Source organism: Triturus cristatus, chromosome 1_2 (assembly GCF_964204655.1).
Source record: "Triturus cristatus chromosome 1_2, aTriCri1.1, whole genome shotgun sequence".
Taxonomy (NCBI): domain Eukaryota; kingdom Metazoa; phylum Chordata; class Amphibia; order Caudata; family Salamandridae; genus Triturus; species Triturus cristatus.
Window position 1 is genome coordinate 480,805,405 of NC_140580.1, and position 15,242 is coordinate 480,820,646.

The following is a 15,242-nucleotide window of genomic DNA, read 5'->3' on the forward strand; positions in this document are numbered from 1 at the left end:
CACTCCTCCAATCACCCAAGCACTATACATGCACTCCTCCAATCACCCAGGCACTACCCATGCACTCTTGCAATCCCCAAAGCATTACCCGTGCACTCCTTTAATCACTCAGGCACTATCTATTCACTCCTCTAATAACGCAGGCACTACCCATGCACTCTTACAATCAGCCAGGTATTAGCCATGTACTCATTGAATCACTCAGGTAATACAAATACACGTCTCCAATCACCCAGGCACTGCACATGCACTCATGCAATCACACATGCACTACCCATACACTTCTCCATATATTACACTTTCCACAATTCATACAATACTTACAAGTTTGTCTATTTTTAACCAAATAGACGGTTATAAAAAGAACCACATTTGTTCTTGTTTTTTTCTTTTATATATTTTTTGTGGTTTTTTCAACTCTTTTTTGTAGTTTTCTTTTTTTAATGAAAAAAATTAACTAAACCAACGGTGAAAAGTTACAAAACATTATGCAATTACAAAGTCATTGCAAAAAAAATAAAATAGCAATGGTGGTTTTTAATGGCAACCACGATGGCATCCATTGATTGTTCACTATAACATAACATTGTTTTGCATTTTACACAATGCTGCTCCACTCTGGCAAATTCAAGTACGATCTGAGGTGTTGATGTTGCAGAGGAACCAGATGAAGTACTTGGTCCAGGAGCGTTGTCCTGACTTGCCTGCTTCTGTAGGTCTTGTCGCTGCCATTCCCTTCGCGAGACGCCATGGATGCATTGTTTGTAAATGCTTGAGCATTGAATAGGTGCCACTGGAATACTTCTTGTCAGATCCTCGTGACAAGACATTCTGACATATGGTGCATGTAACCTTACACAGGTGGAATTGAGAGGAAAGCCCAAACAATACTTTCATATCTCACCTTCACCGGTTCTTCCAACTCATCTTCATCTTCATGTGGAAGCTGCTATGCTGGCTTGTAAGCAGCCATTTTCTGATGAAGACAAAAAACACCAAAAAAAACTAAAGAAGAAGAGCAAAACACAAGAGCTGTGTCTTCTGAGATGCAGTTGAAAGAATAAAAAATAGGGTGGGGTCCTTCAAGTTCTAGAATCAAAAGGTTATTAGCCAATGAAATTGTTTCTTTTGAAGTTGCATGGGATTCGAGCACCCGGCGTGCAACCAGCGTGCACCCCACTCGATTTCTGGTAAATATATTTAACAATAATAAATCTTTATTACAATTACAAATATATGATATTTATTATTAGATGAAATAGTCTCATGCTATAAAATACATATTAATGTTATATACATATACTTTTAAAACTTAAAGATTTGAGATGGATTCGCGCACCCAGTATGACCCCCGGAAAGATGTATGTGACATTACGTAGGCCGAGATCTGCGCATCCATCGCATATCAAATGCGCACCCTACATGACTTAACCAATATGGCAGCAACATTTTGGGATTTGCGTACCCACTGAGACAGGTACAAGATCGCTTCGTGAATCCACTTTGAAACAATGAAAATGTATATGTATATTTTAGAAAAGAGAAAACTTTACATTATTTGTTATAACAATTAAAAAACTAAGAAATTAGCATTTAAAAAACCTTTGAAATTCACAAAAAAAAATAGGTATCAGGGACATTATAGTTAGTAATTAGCATTTAAAAAACCTTCGAAATTCACTGAAAAAAACTGGTTTCAGGGACGTTATAGTTAGAAATTAGCATTTAGAAACATTTGAAATTCACTGAAAAACCATAGGTTTCAGCAAGATGGGAGCTTGTGCGGTGGGCTGAAACCACCCGCAGCACAAGCTCCAATTGAAAAATTGAAGTTTTCAAACATCCCTGCATAGTTTGGCAGGCACCACATGGTGCCTGCCACACAGTGCAACGATGTTTAGGGGGGCAAAATGCGGAGGGCCAGGAGAGAAGGGGGCCCTGCTAGGGGTCCCCAAAGTCAGTTTCCAACAGCCAAACCATGTCCGAAAGGCCCACATGGATTAGCTGTTGGAAATTGGCATCATATTTCTGATGGTGGAAACACCGTCCTTAAGGGATCATATGGCCTTTCCAATTGGCAGATGGGCTCCTTGAGCACATCGGAATCGCATTGGATTCACCAGCTGGTTTGAAACTCCGCCGCCATCATTAAGATATGGCAATCGGACTTTAAACCTACAATGTCGGTCAGAAAGCCTCCGACCATCAGTCGGAGGCTTTATGACTGACATTGTAATTAGGCCCTTAAAGTTTACTGTGTTAACTATGTCTATATTAAACAAGTATAGGATAACATTATTTTTGTACTCAATACTTTTGTCACAATATTTATGTCCCACAATATTTGTGGTTTCGATATTTAGTCAGTAAATCCCCATACAGTTCAACCCAGGGGCCATGACATCATTAAAGCCCCCCAATAATTTGTAAGGATGAATCTGTTTCCAGGAGTATGGCCACTACTCTCTCCAGTGGTGGCTGTTATAGCTGGGGGGTGTATATACACTTATGAGGGTGACTTTAACACATTTCCTGAACATGGCATATGTTCCATTTTGATCTATCCAAGTCCTTAGCTCCTGCAAAGGTGGGTTCTTCCAGATCAGTATAGCCACCCCCAGGGAACCCGAGGTGAACCCTGTGCGTGCTTAGGTAGTGTAAGCTCCTCGACCCTGGAAGAGACACTAAGCACCCAATTACAAGTTTGGTGGTGTGGGAACAGGCCACAATGCCACTTCCCCACTCCCACACCATCAAGCAGGGCCGCCGCCTGCCCAATTATGAGTATTTTTGTGGTCTGGCGGGCAGGCGGCATGTGGTCCTGTGGTGGTGCAGTAAAAAGGCACAAATGTGAGCCTTAATGTTGCCCCACTGCAGGAAAACCACAGTGCATTCCAGCATGGCATGGACTGTGTAGTCCATGCCGTGCTGGGACTGAGGGTGCATGCACAAAGGGAGGCACAACATGTGCCCCCTTCATGCACCAGCTACCAGCATGCAAGTGGCAAGGTGGGCCATGTTGGGCCCCCTTTGTTTCTTGAAGACCAGCAGTTTCATTTAGTAAGAACCCCCATGAGATCACTGGTGGTCAGGAAACTAGTAATTTGCATGACGGTGCCACAGCGACACCGCCAGCAGATTGTAAGCCCCTGACTGCTGCGCCATCAACACGGAAAGCGGTTCCCTGGCAGTTGCAGTGGTCCAATGGTGGTCAGACTGCCAAAGTTGTAATATAGAAATCGGACCGCTGCTGAGGTGGTGGATGGATCGCCACCGCCATGTCACCATGAGTTTGGCAGTCTAAAATAGGCCTGGGCGAAGCACTACGCTACGCTCGCGTAGTTTGCGAAGTTCGCGCTACTTCGCACTACGCGAACTGCACGTAGCACAGTGCGAACACGCGTAGCGTAGTGTTGCGTAGTGCTGCGGTCATTTTTTGCTTGCTCGCGGTCCTCAATGTCAAGTTGGCGACCGCGAGCAAGCAAAATGACATCCTGGCGAGACTTTTTCCTTGTTCGCGATCGCGAGCATGGAAAATAAACCTCCCGGCGAGATTCCCAACGCGAGAAGGTCAGGTTTCTCATTGCGAGGGGTCGCGTATGCTCGCGACCGCTCGCGATGAGAAACTACCAGTTCGCGTTGAGAAAGCTGCAGCTCGAGGAAAAATCTACTCGAGCAGCATAAAACTACAGCTCGCACTGTGCAAGATGCCATTTTCAATGATTGCACAGTGCCGGTTGCTTGTCCGCACTGTGCAATCATTGAAAACAACATCTTGCACAGTGCGAACATGTTACTTCGCAGTTCGCGAAGTGCTACGCGTAGCTCGCGTAGTGCGAACTTCACTTTGCGTAGCTTCGCGAAGTGCTACTTCGCGAACTACGCCCACCCTTAGTCTAAAATCGCCTAACTCATAATCAGGCCCTAAGTCCCCAACAGTGGCTCTCCTGCCGGAAAAATATATTGGGTTTTTGTTGTAGGGAATATCTTGTGACCAGGCCTCACTTAACCTTGTTACCTACCCCATAAACATTCCAGGTCAAAATGGAATGTCTAGTATCCTCTGAAATGGCAAATTGATCGTGAACACAGGATTTGGGAAAATACAATTTTAGGTTAAAGACAATACTTTTGAGTATTATAAATGTTACAGATGTGTGTTCTATAGCAGTGAAACACAAGAGCCCAATTTATTGTGAAGTTAGAAATGTACTTATGTAGACTTACAGCTATGTTTTGAGGAACTCTGAACCTCTGTGAGAATTGTAGGAGTATTTCTGAAAACATACGAATGTTATGGGGTATTAAATCATATTTTGAAGATCAAAATCCCTCTGTTTCTGAGTGAGGAATGGACTTTTTTTCCTAATTGAGAGAGAGAGAGCGAGAGACAGAGAGAGAGAGAAAGAAAGAAAGAAAGAAATAAAGAAAGAAAGAAAGAAAGAAAGAAAGAAAGAAAGAAAGAAAGAAAGAGATAGAGAGGGAAAGAGAAAGAGAAAGATAGAGCGACAGAGAGAGAGAGCGAGAGAGACAGAGTGAGAGAGAGAGAGAGACAGGGAGAGAGAGAGAGACAGTGAAAGAGAGAGAAAAACACCTGGATGTCTAGGGATCACATTAATGCATCTTGACATAGAAGGTGAACAGTAGCATTGTTAAAATCTTTGGTTTTCTTTTCATGAAAATGTCTCACTGCAATGCTATGACATTATAGGCTACATGCTGACTTTTTATACATTGCGAAATGCATGGCTTTCTCTCTGATGTGAATGTGCTATTTAGGTCAATTTTATCTGTATGTCCTATTTTAAGTGGCTGGAACATTTCTCTACTAGATAGCACCTCACAAGAACTGTGTCAAAGTTTTATTACCGGGAGCCATATCACTAGCATGTTGGTAGCGCGCATTTGAATTCCAAGCACATATGAGTTGCCACCTACATAATATTTCAGAATGCGAAATCTAAATCGCATTACTCTTGCTGGAACTGCAGAGGAATAGATGAAAGGTCAGAGGTTAGTTTTATAAATGCCAGCATGGCTGATACACACTAACCCAACCTTCATTGCGCATAACTACTAGGAAATGAATATTTTATCAATGTATCTCAGAAGCATTTATATTGTTGATCCTGAAATAAATGACGATAACACACTGTTTAAACTTATCCTGAAGAATGCCAAGCATGGGAATGCCATGCTTAGGATGGATTTTTACCATAAGAAATATTTAACAGTCCTCTGGATATTTTACCTAGTAGTTCGTCCTGTAAGCTGACCATCAATTGGAGGTGAGAGTTCAATAGTCCACTTCAAACTATTTGTAATGCACATACCTACATAGAATTGACATTAGGGAGAAACCCCTAATAAGAAATTCCCCTTTCACAACCAGAACCCTATCTTCTTCTTATAGGCCCCTTGTTTTCAAAACCTGTGAAAGATGAAATCGTATTTGCACACAATGCCCTTTACACCTCAAACTCCCTAAAGGGCACTGTCTCACTTTCTGTTTGTCCTAGCTTTGTCTTGTCAGGAACCCCCATGGATAAGCCACCCTTGCTCTCTGTTACTGCTGTTCCAAGTGAAGTCTTTGTCATAGTTTCAGTGCATTAGAACCAATGTTCACTCTAATTATTTTCCTCTGAGTGGCAATGAAGATCTGTGCACCACTGCCAGGGCCACGTGTGCCTACTCCCCCCTCGTCTGGCTTGCCCACCTGCCTTCCTCCTGCTGTCTGTTCATATAATGGACTACTTTACAACACATCCCTTTACCATGTAAATTAAGTGCAGTTAGGGAATATATATATATATATATATATATATATATATATATATATATATATATATATATATATATATATATTCAATGAAAAAACCAAAGGTTTCACACATGTTATAGTTAGCTGGACATTTGACTCGTAAAAAACCAATGAAATTCCCCCATTATAGTTAGTTCAGCTAACTATAACTCGCGCGCCCGCAATGCACTGCTGATGACGTCACATATTACATCACTCATGACATGGTCAGTGACATCACTCATGACATCACTGATGACATCTCAAATGACATCACTGATGACATCATCCAGTGAATGTGTGTTTTTCTGAAAATTAAATATGTTTTATATATGTATATCTAAAGGTCGATGGAAGAATAAATGGGTATATGAGTATCTAAATGGATGATTTGTTTTTGGAAAATTGATTGTGTAACTGACTGATTAAGTGTATCATAGTGAATACATGGCTTAGTAAGTAATGTTAAATATGTAAATATCTGTTTCAGTCTCTCACTTTGTGTATAAGTGGCTGCATGGGTTGGTGAGTAGCTACATGGGTGTCCATAAAGGTTATTAGTTGTTTTTTTGAGTATCAGTCTGAGTGTCTGCATGGTTCGGTGGGGGGTATTATGTAGTGCATAGTTGCATGAATGAGTGACTCACTGTTTGTATGTGTTGAAGACAGCATGTGTGCAGGACTGTATGGGTGGATGAGTGTGTGTATGGGTGTGTTAGTGAGTGAATGACTGTCTCAATAGTGTCTTTATGAGTAACTACATATGTTTTAAACTAGTATATGTGACTATTGGTGTATATAAGTGAGTATATGTGAGAGTGAGAGATTGAAAGAGTTCCTATATGAATAAATATGTGTTTCCATAAGTGATTGTTTAAAAGACTAAGTATGTGTACGTTTCCGTAGAAGTAAGTGTGGTGGTGTGTGTATAACTGTATATGCAAGTAAATGTATGGTTGATTCTTTATTAGCATGAGTGACTATGTGTGTGAGTAACTCTATGGATGAGTGGCATTGTGTAACAGGATAAATAGGTGTATGAGTACATATGATGAGTGAGTACATGTATGAGTGACTGTATAGGACTGTTGGTGAATGAGTGGATGTGTATGTGGATCTTAGAATTACTGAAGAGGTTGTTGTAACTGGTATTGGTATGTCCATTGTTTTGAAAATTGTAGTCTCTATTTTTGAATGTGTGTATCAAAGGTTATATTAGGGTGAGAGGAGGTCTGCCACTCTATCACAAGGATGATGTCACCAGTGATGTCATCAGTGATGTCATTTGAGATGTCATCAGTGATGTCATGAGTGATGTCACTGACCATGTCATGAGTGATGTAATATGTGACGTCATCAGCAGTGCATTGCGGGCGCGCGAGTTATAGTTAGCTGAACTAACTATAACGGGGGAATTTCATTGGTTTTTTATGAGTGAAATGTCCAGCTAACTATAACATGTGTGAAACCTTTGGTTTTTTCATTGAATTTCTAAGGTTTTTTAAATGCTAATTCCTAACTATAACGTGTGTGAAACCCATGGTTTTTTCAGTGAATTTGCAAGGTTTTTTAAATGCTAATTCTTATATTTACCTTTTTTTTTTTTTTTTTTTTGCAATGTTTTTTACATATTTTTATTTTAATTTTATATCCTTTTTTAAAGACTATGGTTAAATTTTAAAAATTCTACAATATATTTTTTATTTTTACCTTTTTTTAAACTAAACAGGTAAGATTTAGTAGTATAACATAGTGAATCTTTTTTTCCCTTTTCTTTTTTTTTTTTTAGTATTTTTTTAATGTGCGCGTACGGTAAGCGCACGTCACGCTTTTTGTACGTTAGATTTCTATGCTGTTTGCGTTCAGTTACGCAATTTGCGTAGACGTGCGTCACGCGCACGCGGCGCGTACCGCATACGCTGCACGTGCATGTTACGCGGAAGTGAAGGGGCGTGCCTGTTTTGCGCATGTGCGCGTGCGCGTGTCTTTTTTACGCGCATGCGTACTTTTACCGTAAGCTCTCCGTAAGCGCACCGTAAGCGTAACGTACGCGCACGTTGGGTCATGTGATCAAGAAACAACACGTTTGATTGGTTTTTACTACTTTCAGTTCTAGAACTCTCCTAAACCACACCCATTCCCCTCATTTCTGCTTGTGATCCCTTAGGAGAAGGAGCTGAGTTGTCTTTGTGATATGATGGCAGAACAGCAGACCTCTTCTGAGAGTGAGGCTAGCAGCACTACCATGAGGCAGAGAAGGAGGAAACAAAAGACCTCTTTCATATGGGAGTATTTTTCTTTTCCAGAAGGCCAGAAAAAGGTAAATGCACCTTTAGTGACTTGTAAGCTTTGTGACCGTGTACTTTCAAGAGGGAATCCTAACAAGAAGTATTCCTTCGGGAATCACACTATGTTGAGACACCTTCATGATGTACACGGTAGGACATATGCTCGACATACTGGAGGAAACCCTTCAGTAAGTCAACCAAGCACATCCACAGCAGCTCAGCCTGGTCCATCATCTGCAGGGCCGAGTCCATCTTCGGCAGGTCAGCTGAGCCCTTCATCTGTGGGGGGAGCATCTCCTTTTTCTGGTCCTCTTGAAACTAACCATCGGTTTGCTAGGGTTACAATGCGGTGCGCCACTTGTTATGGTCTAATTTGTCATAGGGAGACCAGTGTTGCCCTAGTTAACAATAAACTAGACCAGCACATTTGTCCTACCGACTAATATTCCCATTCTTTCTTTCCTCTGTCCCTGTACGAACACAACGGCTTTTAAGAGCCAACCTTACCTTTCAACTTTTTTTAAAATATTTTTTTAAACTTTTTTTAGATTTTTATTTTACCGTACGCGTACGGTACGCGTAATTTTTTTTATTTTTTTTTTAAAAACACTAAAAATCAATTATCACATTACAAGGTCCTTGAGAGACTACAATGAAAAACTGAAAATGTGATTGTGGAGAAGTGGAAAAAAGGGACCATGAAATTTCTGACTTACCATACCCACTCAAAAAATTATTTATTAATTAAAATATAATTTTAATTGCTATAAAAATGGTTCAAGTTTTCGAAAATGTTCTTTCTCAATCTGAAAAAAAAGAAAAAAGTATTAATATTTAATAAAACATTTTATAATACAGTACACATATTTACATATTTTCCAAAAACAATTTTTTGCCTTTTTTTTGCTGTTTTCAGAATATATTGCATTTCACTATAAATCGTGAAAGCAATTGCATTCATCACTTAACAGCGGGCTAAAAAAAAAATAACAATCTCAAAGATTGTTTAAAAAAAGCCCAGAATCTCTTCTCAGTTAAACATAACATTATCGAAATGCAAAATATTATTCATTAAAAATATCATCTAGAGGAGGAGGAGCCAAGATGGCGACCGGGACGGCAGCGTAGACTCCCGGCTCCGTGAACCTCCGCATCCCGCACGGATATCCTGCACGAGATCCTCAACCTGTGCTACGCGGTCGTGTTTCTGAAGGAGAGTGGCACCCGACTGTGTGACTCCGAGGTTTCTGGCTGCGGTATCGCCGGAGAAACGAGCATTTGAACTTTGCGGCCTGTGCGGCCCTGGAGCCGGGACCTCAAGTGGACGCCGTGGCCGGGTGGCAGTTCAACAACAGCGGCCTGTTGTGACTGGGCGGAGGCGGTCCACCGGAGCGGTGCCAAACTCGGCCTACATTTCGTCGTGGTCGTTTCTACTGTCAAGTGTAGCGGTCCGAGTGCATGCCCGTGGGTGCAATTCTCAGATCCTCCGGTGGCTGCCCCTGCCTTTGATGGTGAGCTGCCCGGCTGCCACCCGTATCCTGCCCTGATCATTGCGGGCCGCCCCCGGCTTTTCACGGGAGCGGGTCCGTAGTGGGGACGACTGTTGCCCGTGACCACGCAACGGATAACTTTTCGCCTGCCCCCGGAACCCGGTCACCAGCGACGTGGCCATCGAGACTCTTGTCTCAGGGTCCCGGCCCCGGTGAGGGTCGGGCATACTTGGCGGCCATCTTGTTGCGATGAAGCCTACCATCCTGTCCGCTGGGTCGCAGCGGGCTTGTGAGAGTGCGACTTTTGGGAGTGTGGCGGCGCGATCGCAGAGAGCTGTGCTGGGGTACGGCGACCTCCTCGAGGCCCTTGGTGCTCTTCACTCCTCCTTGATTCATGGTGTCGGGGTCTTGGGGAGTAAGCTCGACGGTGTGGTGTCGGCGTTGGGGCAATGGCGGCCCGCCTGTCCGCACGTACATAGGGACTACCCACACTGCGCACAGGAGGACACTTTGGCGGCCACCCCTGAGGTTAGTGCACGGCTGGACACTCAGGCCAGTATGCTACAGTGTGTTCGTCCAGCTGAGGGCCCGATCTGTCCCGGAGGCATTGGACCTGAGTGGGGTGTGGTAGCCTCGTCCCGTACGTGCCCTCCTGCGACCCAGGGACAACTCCAGCAACTATTGTCTGCTTTGGCTGCCTCTGCCTTCCTGGACCTTGAGTGCAGTGCATATCCTGGGGCAGCACTGGGAAGCCTGTTTCTCCACGCTGCGGACTGTGTTGATGCTCAGAGACTTCCACCCCACCTGTGTGCGTCGCTTCTCGGACGTTTTTGGACAATCCTCTACCTTGGAACGTCGGATATGGTGCTGGGTCGAGGGGTAGGCATGGGCAGAATTCCAAAGAGTGGTCAGGGATAAGGCGGATCCTTCAGGGGTGGTCATCTAGTGGACGGGCGGGCTCAGGGGTTGCGTGCTCTCCTGGCATAGCTAACAGCATAATAGGTGCATAGTGCTCCCCATCTTTCTTGAGAAGATCGCTTTTGTGCTGTTTATTGTTCACTTTGGGGGAAACTTACCGTGCGGGAGGGAGAAGCCGGGGGTATGTTTTGAAGGCCCTCCTCCAGTTTATTAATACTTTCTCCACCCCCCCGTCTGGTGGGGTTCTTTTCCTACTTCTTTTTCCCTCTTCTCCTATATTTCGGGTCTGGTTCCAGGGCGACAGGCACACTGCTGGGGGGGGGGCCGTACTCATCTGCAGAGGTGCAGGGTGGGGGGTTGGGGGAGGGGGTTCTTTCGTCTTTTATCTCTTTTTCCATGGCCTCCTTTTTCTTCTCTGATTCTTTTTGTTTTTCTTTTTCTGGGATCAGTGTGATACACCTCCTTTGCTATGACTCGTTGCCGCTCCATGTGTACCACAATTTCCGGGGTGCTCTCCGGGAGTTCTGGCGGGGGACTGCAGGCGCTACTGCTTATGATACTCTTCCTCATCCTGATGTTCTTGTGTTTGCGCCATTGACCTAATAGATTGCTGTAAATCGTTTACGTCTATTACTCTGCATATCTGTAATTGCTGTTTGAAAATAGTCTGGCACCTGATCCTTCTGCCTTGTTTCATTATAAAACGAAAACCTTTTTCTCCTGGTGCCCTACCTACGCTGTTCACAGTATTAGCATCACGATTCTGCTCCCCGATGTGCTGCCTGTGTTTATACTTGCCTGTTTTTTGCTCTGATTGCTTAGCGGCCGGCCCCGGGGGGTTGTAGGCCCATACTTGTTCTCTATTGAACTGTCAATAAAGGTTTTCAAAAAAAAAAAAAAAAAAAAAAATATCATCTAATAACAAAAACTATTTCTAAAAAATACCGTCTGACAATTTTCTTACAGAAGCATAATCTCAAAAATAATATATCTCAAATAAATCCACTATACATCTAGTTTCCTTTCTTTTAGGCCAAATGTTAATTTTTGAAATTATTTTTTGATTAAATTTCCAACGGTAATCCAATAAAATACAAAAATTTAAATTGTACAGATGTTACCGATTCTCTCTAAAATGTTGTTTTCCGAAACATTAATTAAGAATTATATAAGTCCACAATACAATTGGTTACCTTTCCTTTAGGCCAAATGATAATTTTAAAAATCTTTAAATTTGAAAATTCCAATGGTAATCCAATAAAATGGTAAAATTGTTTTGTACAGATGTTGCCAATTCTCTCTAAAATTTAGGTTTCAGGAAGATTAGATAGGAATTTGCTAAATCAAACGGCAAATGTTGCTTAAAAACCAATTGACAATCATTACACGTTGTCCAGCCTTTTTTACATTTTAGATAAACTGTGTAATGACCAGAAGTTACAGTAGGTCCATCATGGAAAATTATTGCAACTGTTACAAAAGTTTTTCCTGAAATTGATAATTGCTGTCCTGTAAACTTCTTTATTAAAGTATCCAATTTTGAACCATCAGCTCTACATCGTTGCATCATTAAAATTACATACTGTCCGCATTCCTTTAAAATTAACGTTGAAAACATGTCAGATTTACACTCACTGCATTCCATGCTATGATTAGCATCTTTAACTAATTTAGCAAAAGTGACTGTTTTACTCTCTGGCAATGTTAAATAAATAAACCTTTCAGAATCAACATTAGAGCCACATGTATTGAAACAGTTTTCACAACTATGTTCCCATTTATAAGAGAGACCAAACAAATTTTCAATGTGTACACCTTCTTCTTCCAGTACCTGAAGAAAATACAACAAGAATTCCTGTGCGTCTTGCTGTACATTTTGAGAAAACTGTGTACATCCTGAACATACATCTAAAAGTTTTCTAATTTCAGTAGCACTTTCTATTTGAGTTTTATCATTACTCAGCTTTTGAAAAAGGAGACTCAACTCAGAACAGAATCTTTTTCTCTGATTTACTATTATCTGCTCTTGCAAACTTTCCAGATAAAATGCAACATTCAGCACTACATTAGCGTAGCAGTTGACACCAGAGCTATTTTCAAAATGACATCCTACAACCTCTTCTCCATTTTCCTTTTTCTTTTTGCTTGCAATTACATCACTCCTCTTTTTTTTCCTCCTCTCTACATCCTCATTACAGATATTCTCATTTCTCCTTTTACGAGAAACTACACGTTTCTCTAACACAGGATACTGACCTAAATGAGGAGCATAGGTACTTCTTAATCTATTGTACTCCTTTACACAATTTGCATCAGCACTAACTTTTGAATCATCAAAGTCTATCATGAATAAACCAGATAATGTTTTCACTCGTGACAAAGCTACATAAGCCATACCTTCTTTGAACACAGTTGAACCAATGTTTACAAATGCACAATCTACAGTCAATCCTTGAGACTTGTGAATAGTTACAGCATATGCTAGAGAAAACGGAAACTGTTTCCTTTGTACATATAAGTCTTTTACAAGCATGAAACGAACTGAACAACGACAAATGTCTATAACTTCTTCTATCTGATCAAATTTTATTTTTAAACATTCAATTCCATCTTTTTTCTGATAATTAATAAAACCCACAACTCTTCCCATAGCTCCATTAACTAAACCTTTTTCAACATCCAAATTTCTCCTTAAAAATACTCTACAGTTCATGCAAACATATAGATTTTTTTCTAATCCAGCAGTTTTGGAAATGTTCTTCTCTAGTGAATCCAATTTATTTTTCAGTTTGCCTGTTAATTTGATAGTAATTCTTCCATCCTGAATTTTGTCCACTGCTTCCAATTTCCTGATATCTTCCTTTTCCAATTTCAAAAGCTCCTCATTGAATATTGAGCATTCACGTAGAGTTGGCATTAAGCAGATGACACTTTTCTTTTCTGCAATGTTCTTGTATATCTTCTCTGCAACTATTTCTTCCTTTGGAAATAAATTATGTAGCAACCGACTCTGTAATGCTTTTGTGCCAGCTTCAGTGAGTAGTCCAATTCTGATATCTTTCAGAATACTTCCATATTCTTCATCGTTTGCTTGTCTCATATTAGTAGTAAGTTCCTTGTACTCAAAGAAGGACCAAATATTTGCATTACCGATGCTTCCCAATGACTTCTTTGTGTCTTCATGTGTCACAGTATTAAACACTGGTTGTCCTTTAACTGGAGTAAGCTGTAGAAGATCCCCAAAAACTATGACATGTTTTCCACCAAATAACACATCATAGTCTGTCCTTAGAGTTTGCTGCATTCTTAAATGCACAAAGGCAAGCATTAAGTTTGATACCATGCTCACCTCATCAATAATGAAAACTTGCATCTTCTTCAATACTCATGAAACTTCCAAGCATGCTTCTCCAGTTAGCTTGTGGTATTGTATTTTGTTCTCATGCTCCACTGGTAACATTAGCAAACGATGTAAGGTGATTCCTTTTATGTTATATGCTGCTAACCCAGTTGGAGCAGTAACCACACAAGACAAAGTAGAATCCGTTTTTTGGTGTAGGTAGCTTCTGATGACTTTTATTAGGAAACTTTTTCCAGTTCCAGCTTGTCCGCTTACATACATCCTGATTGTATGAAATGATGTGCATGAGCACTCTTTTTTTTCATGTAGTAATCCGTGATCAATTTTGTTTCTGATTTCTTCATAAATTTGTTGCTGCTCTTCATTCAGTTGTCTTTCCAAATTTGGTAAGTCTATAAATTCTTCTTGAGCTTGATTCATAGCCGTTTCCACTTCATTCATGGCTATTGCAGCTTCATTTTCAACGATTGGTTGTCCTAGGGGATCTTGACTGAGTGTTCCTGAACTTTGGCTGTCTTGAGAACTGTCTCTAGCTACTTCAGCTGCAATTGTAGTTTCCTGTTCAATTTCATCATTTAACATTTCCACATAAGTTGTGAATGTACTGCATTGTATGCTGTCTTTGCAAGCATTAAATGAATCTTCATAGCTTTGAAATTCTCCCAGTAGTTCGTCCTCTGTACGCCATGGTTTAAACAGCTGTAAAAGAGCCAAGTAGTAAAATTCCTTTTTGTCAGTAGTGTCGCAACTCAGCTTCCTGTGATTAATCAAACTTCCTTTTGTTTGCTTCACCAAACACCCTTCCTCACCAATGACTTTATATTTTCCATTGTTGATGTCTTCTGCGGCTTTCCGTGAATAAATGTAGTTCTGCAGCACTTCATAGAGACACATGTTCTCCAGATGATGACTTCTCTTGGGATAATATGTGTCCAACATGTTTGATTTCAAAATATCTGTACTTTCTGGGTCATTCTCGGCCAAATATTCAATTTCTCCAACAGATTTCAGTACCCGATTTCTCATTGCTGCAAGGCCTAAACTTGCCCAAATTATTCTTCTTGATTTCGAGTAGAGACTTGCAGAAGATAACCTATCTGAACATTCGTAGGATCCAATTTCTCGATGCGATAACATCTTTAAACTAAAACTGTACAGCTTCTTACTGACAGTCTTCGCGTGAGAAATCTCTTCCCACATTTCCTTCAATTCACTTTTTTCTGATTTAGTAATGTAAGACGTTACATATCGAGCAACAGCAATGGAATTGTCAGCTACATACTGTATGTCCATGTTAGCATTCCACATGAATAAAATGACTGGGTTGTAGTCATTTATATTTTTTGATTCTTCTTTTCTTTTAAGGTTGTAGGTATTCTTAGGTG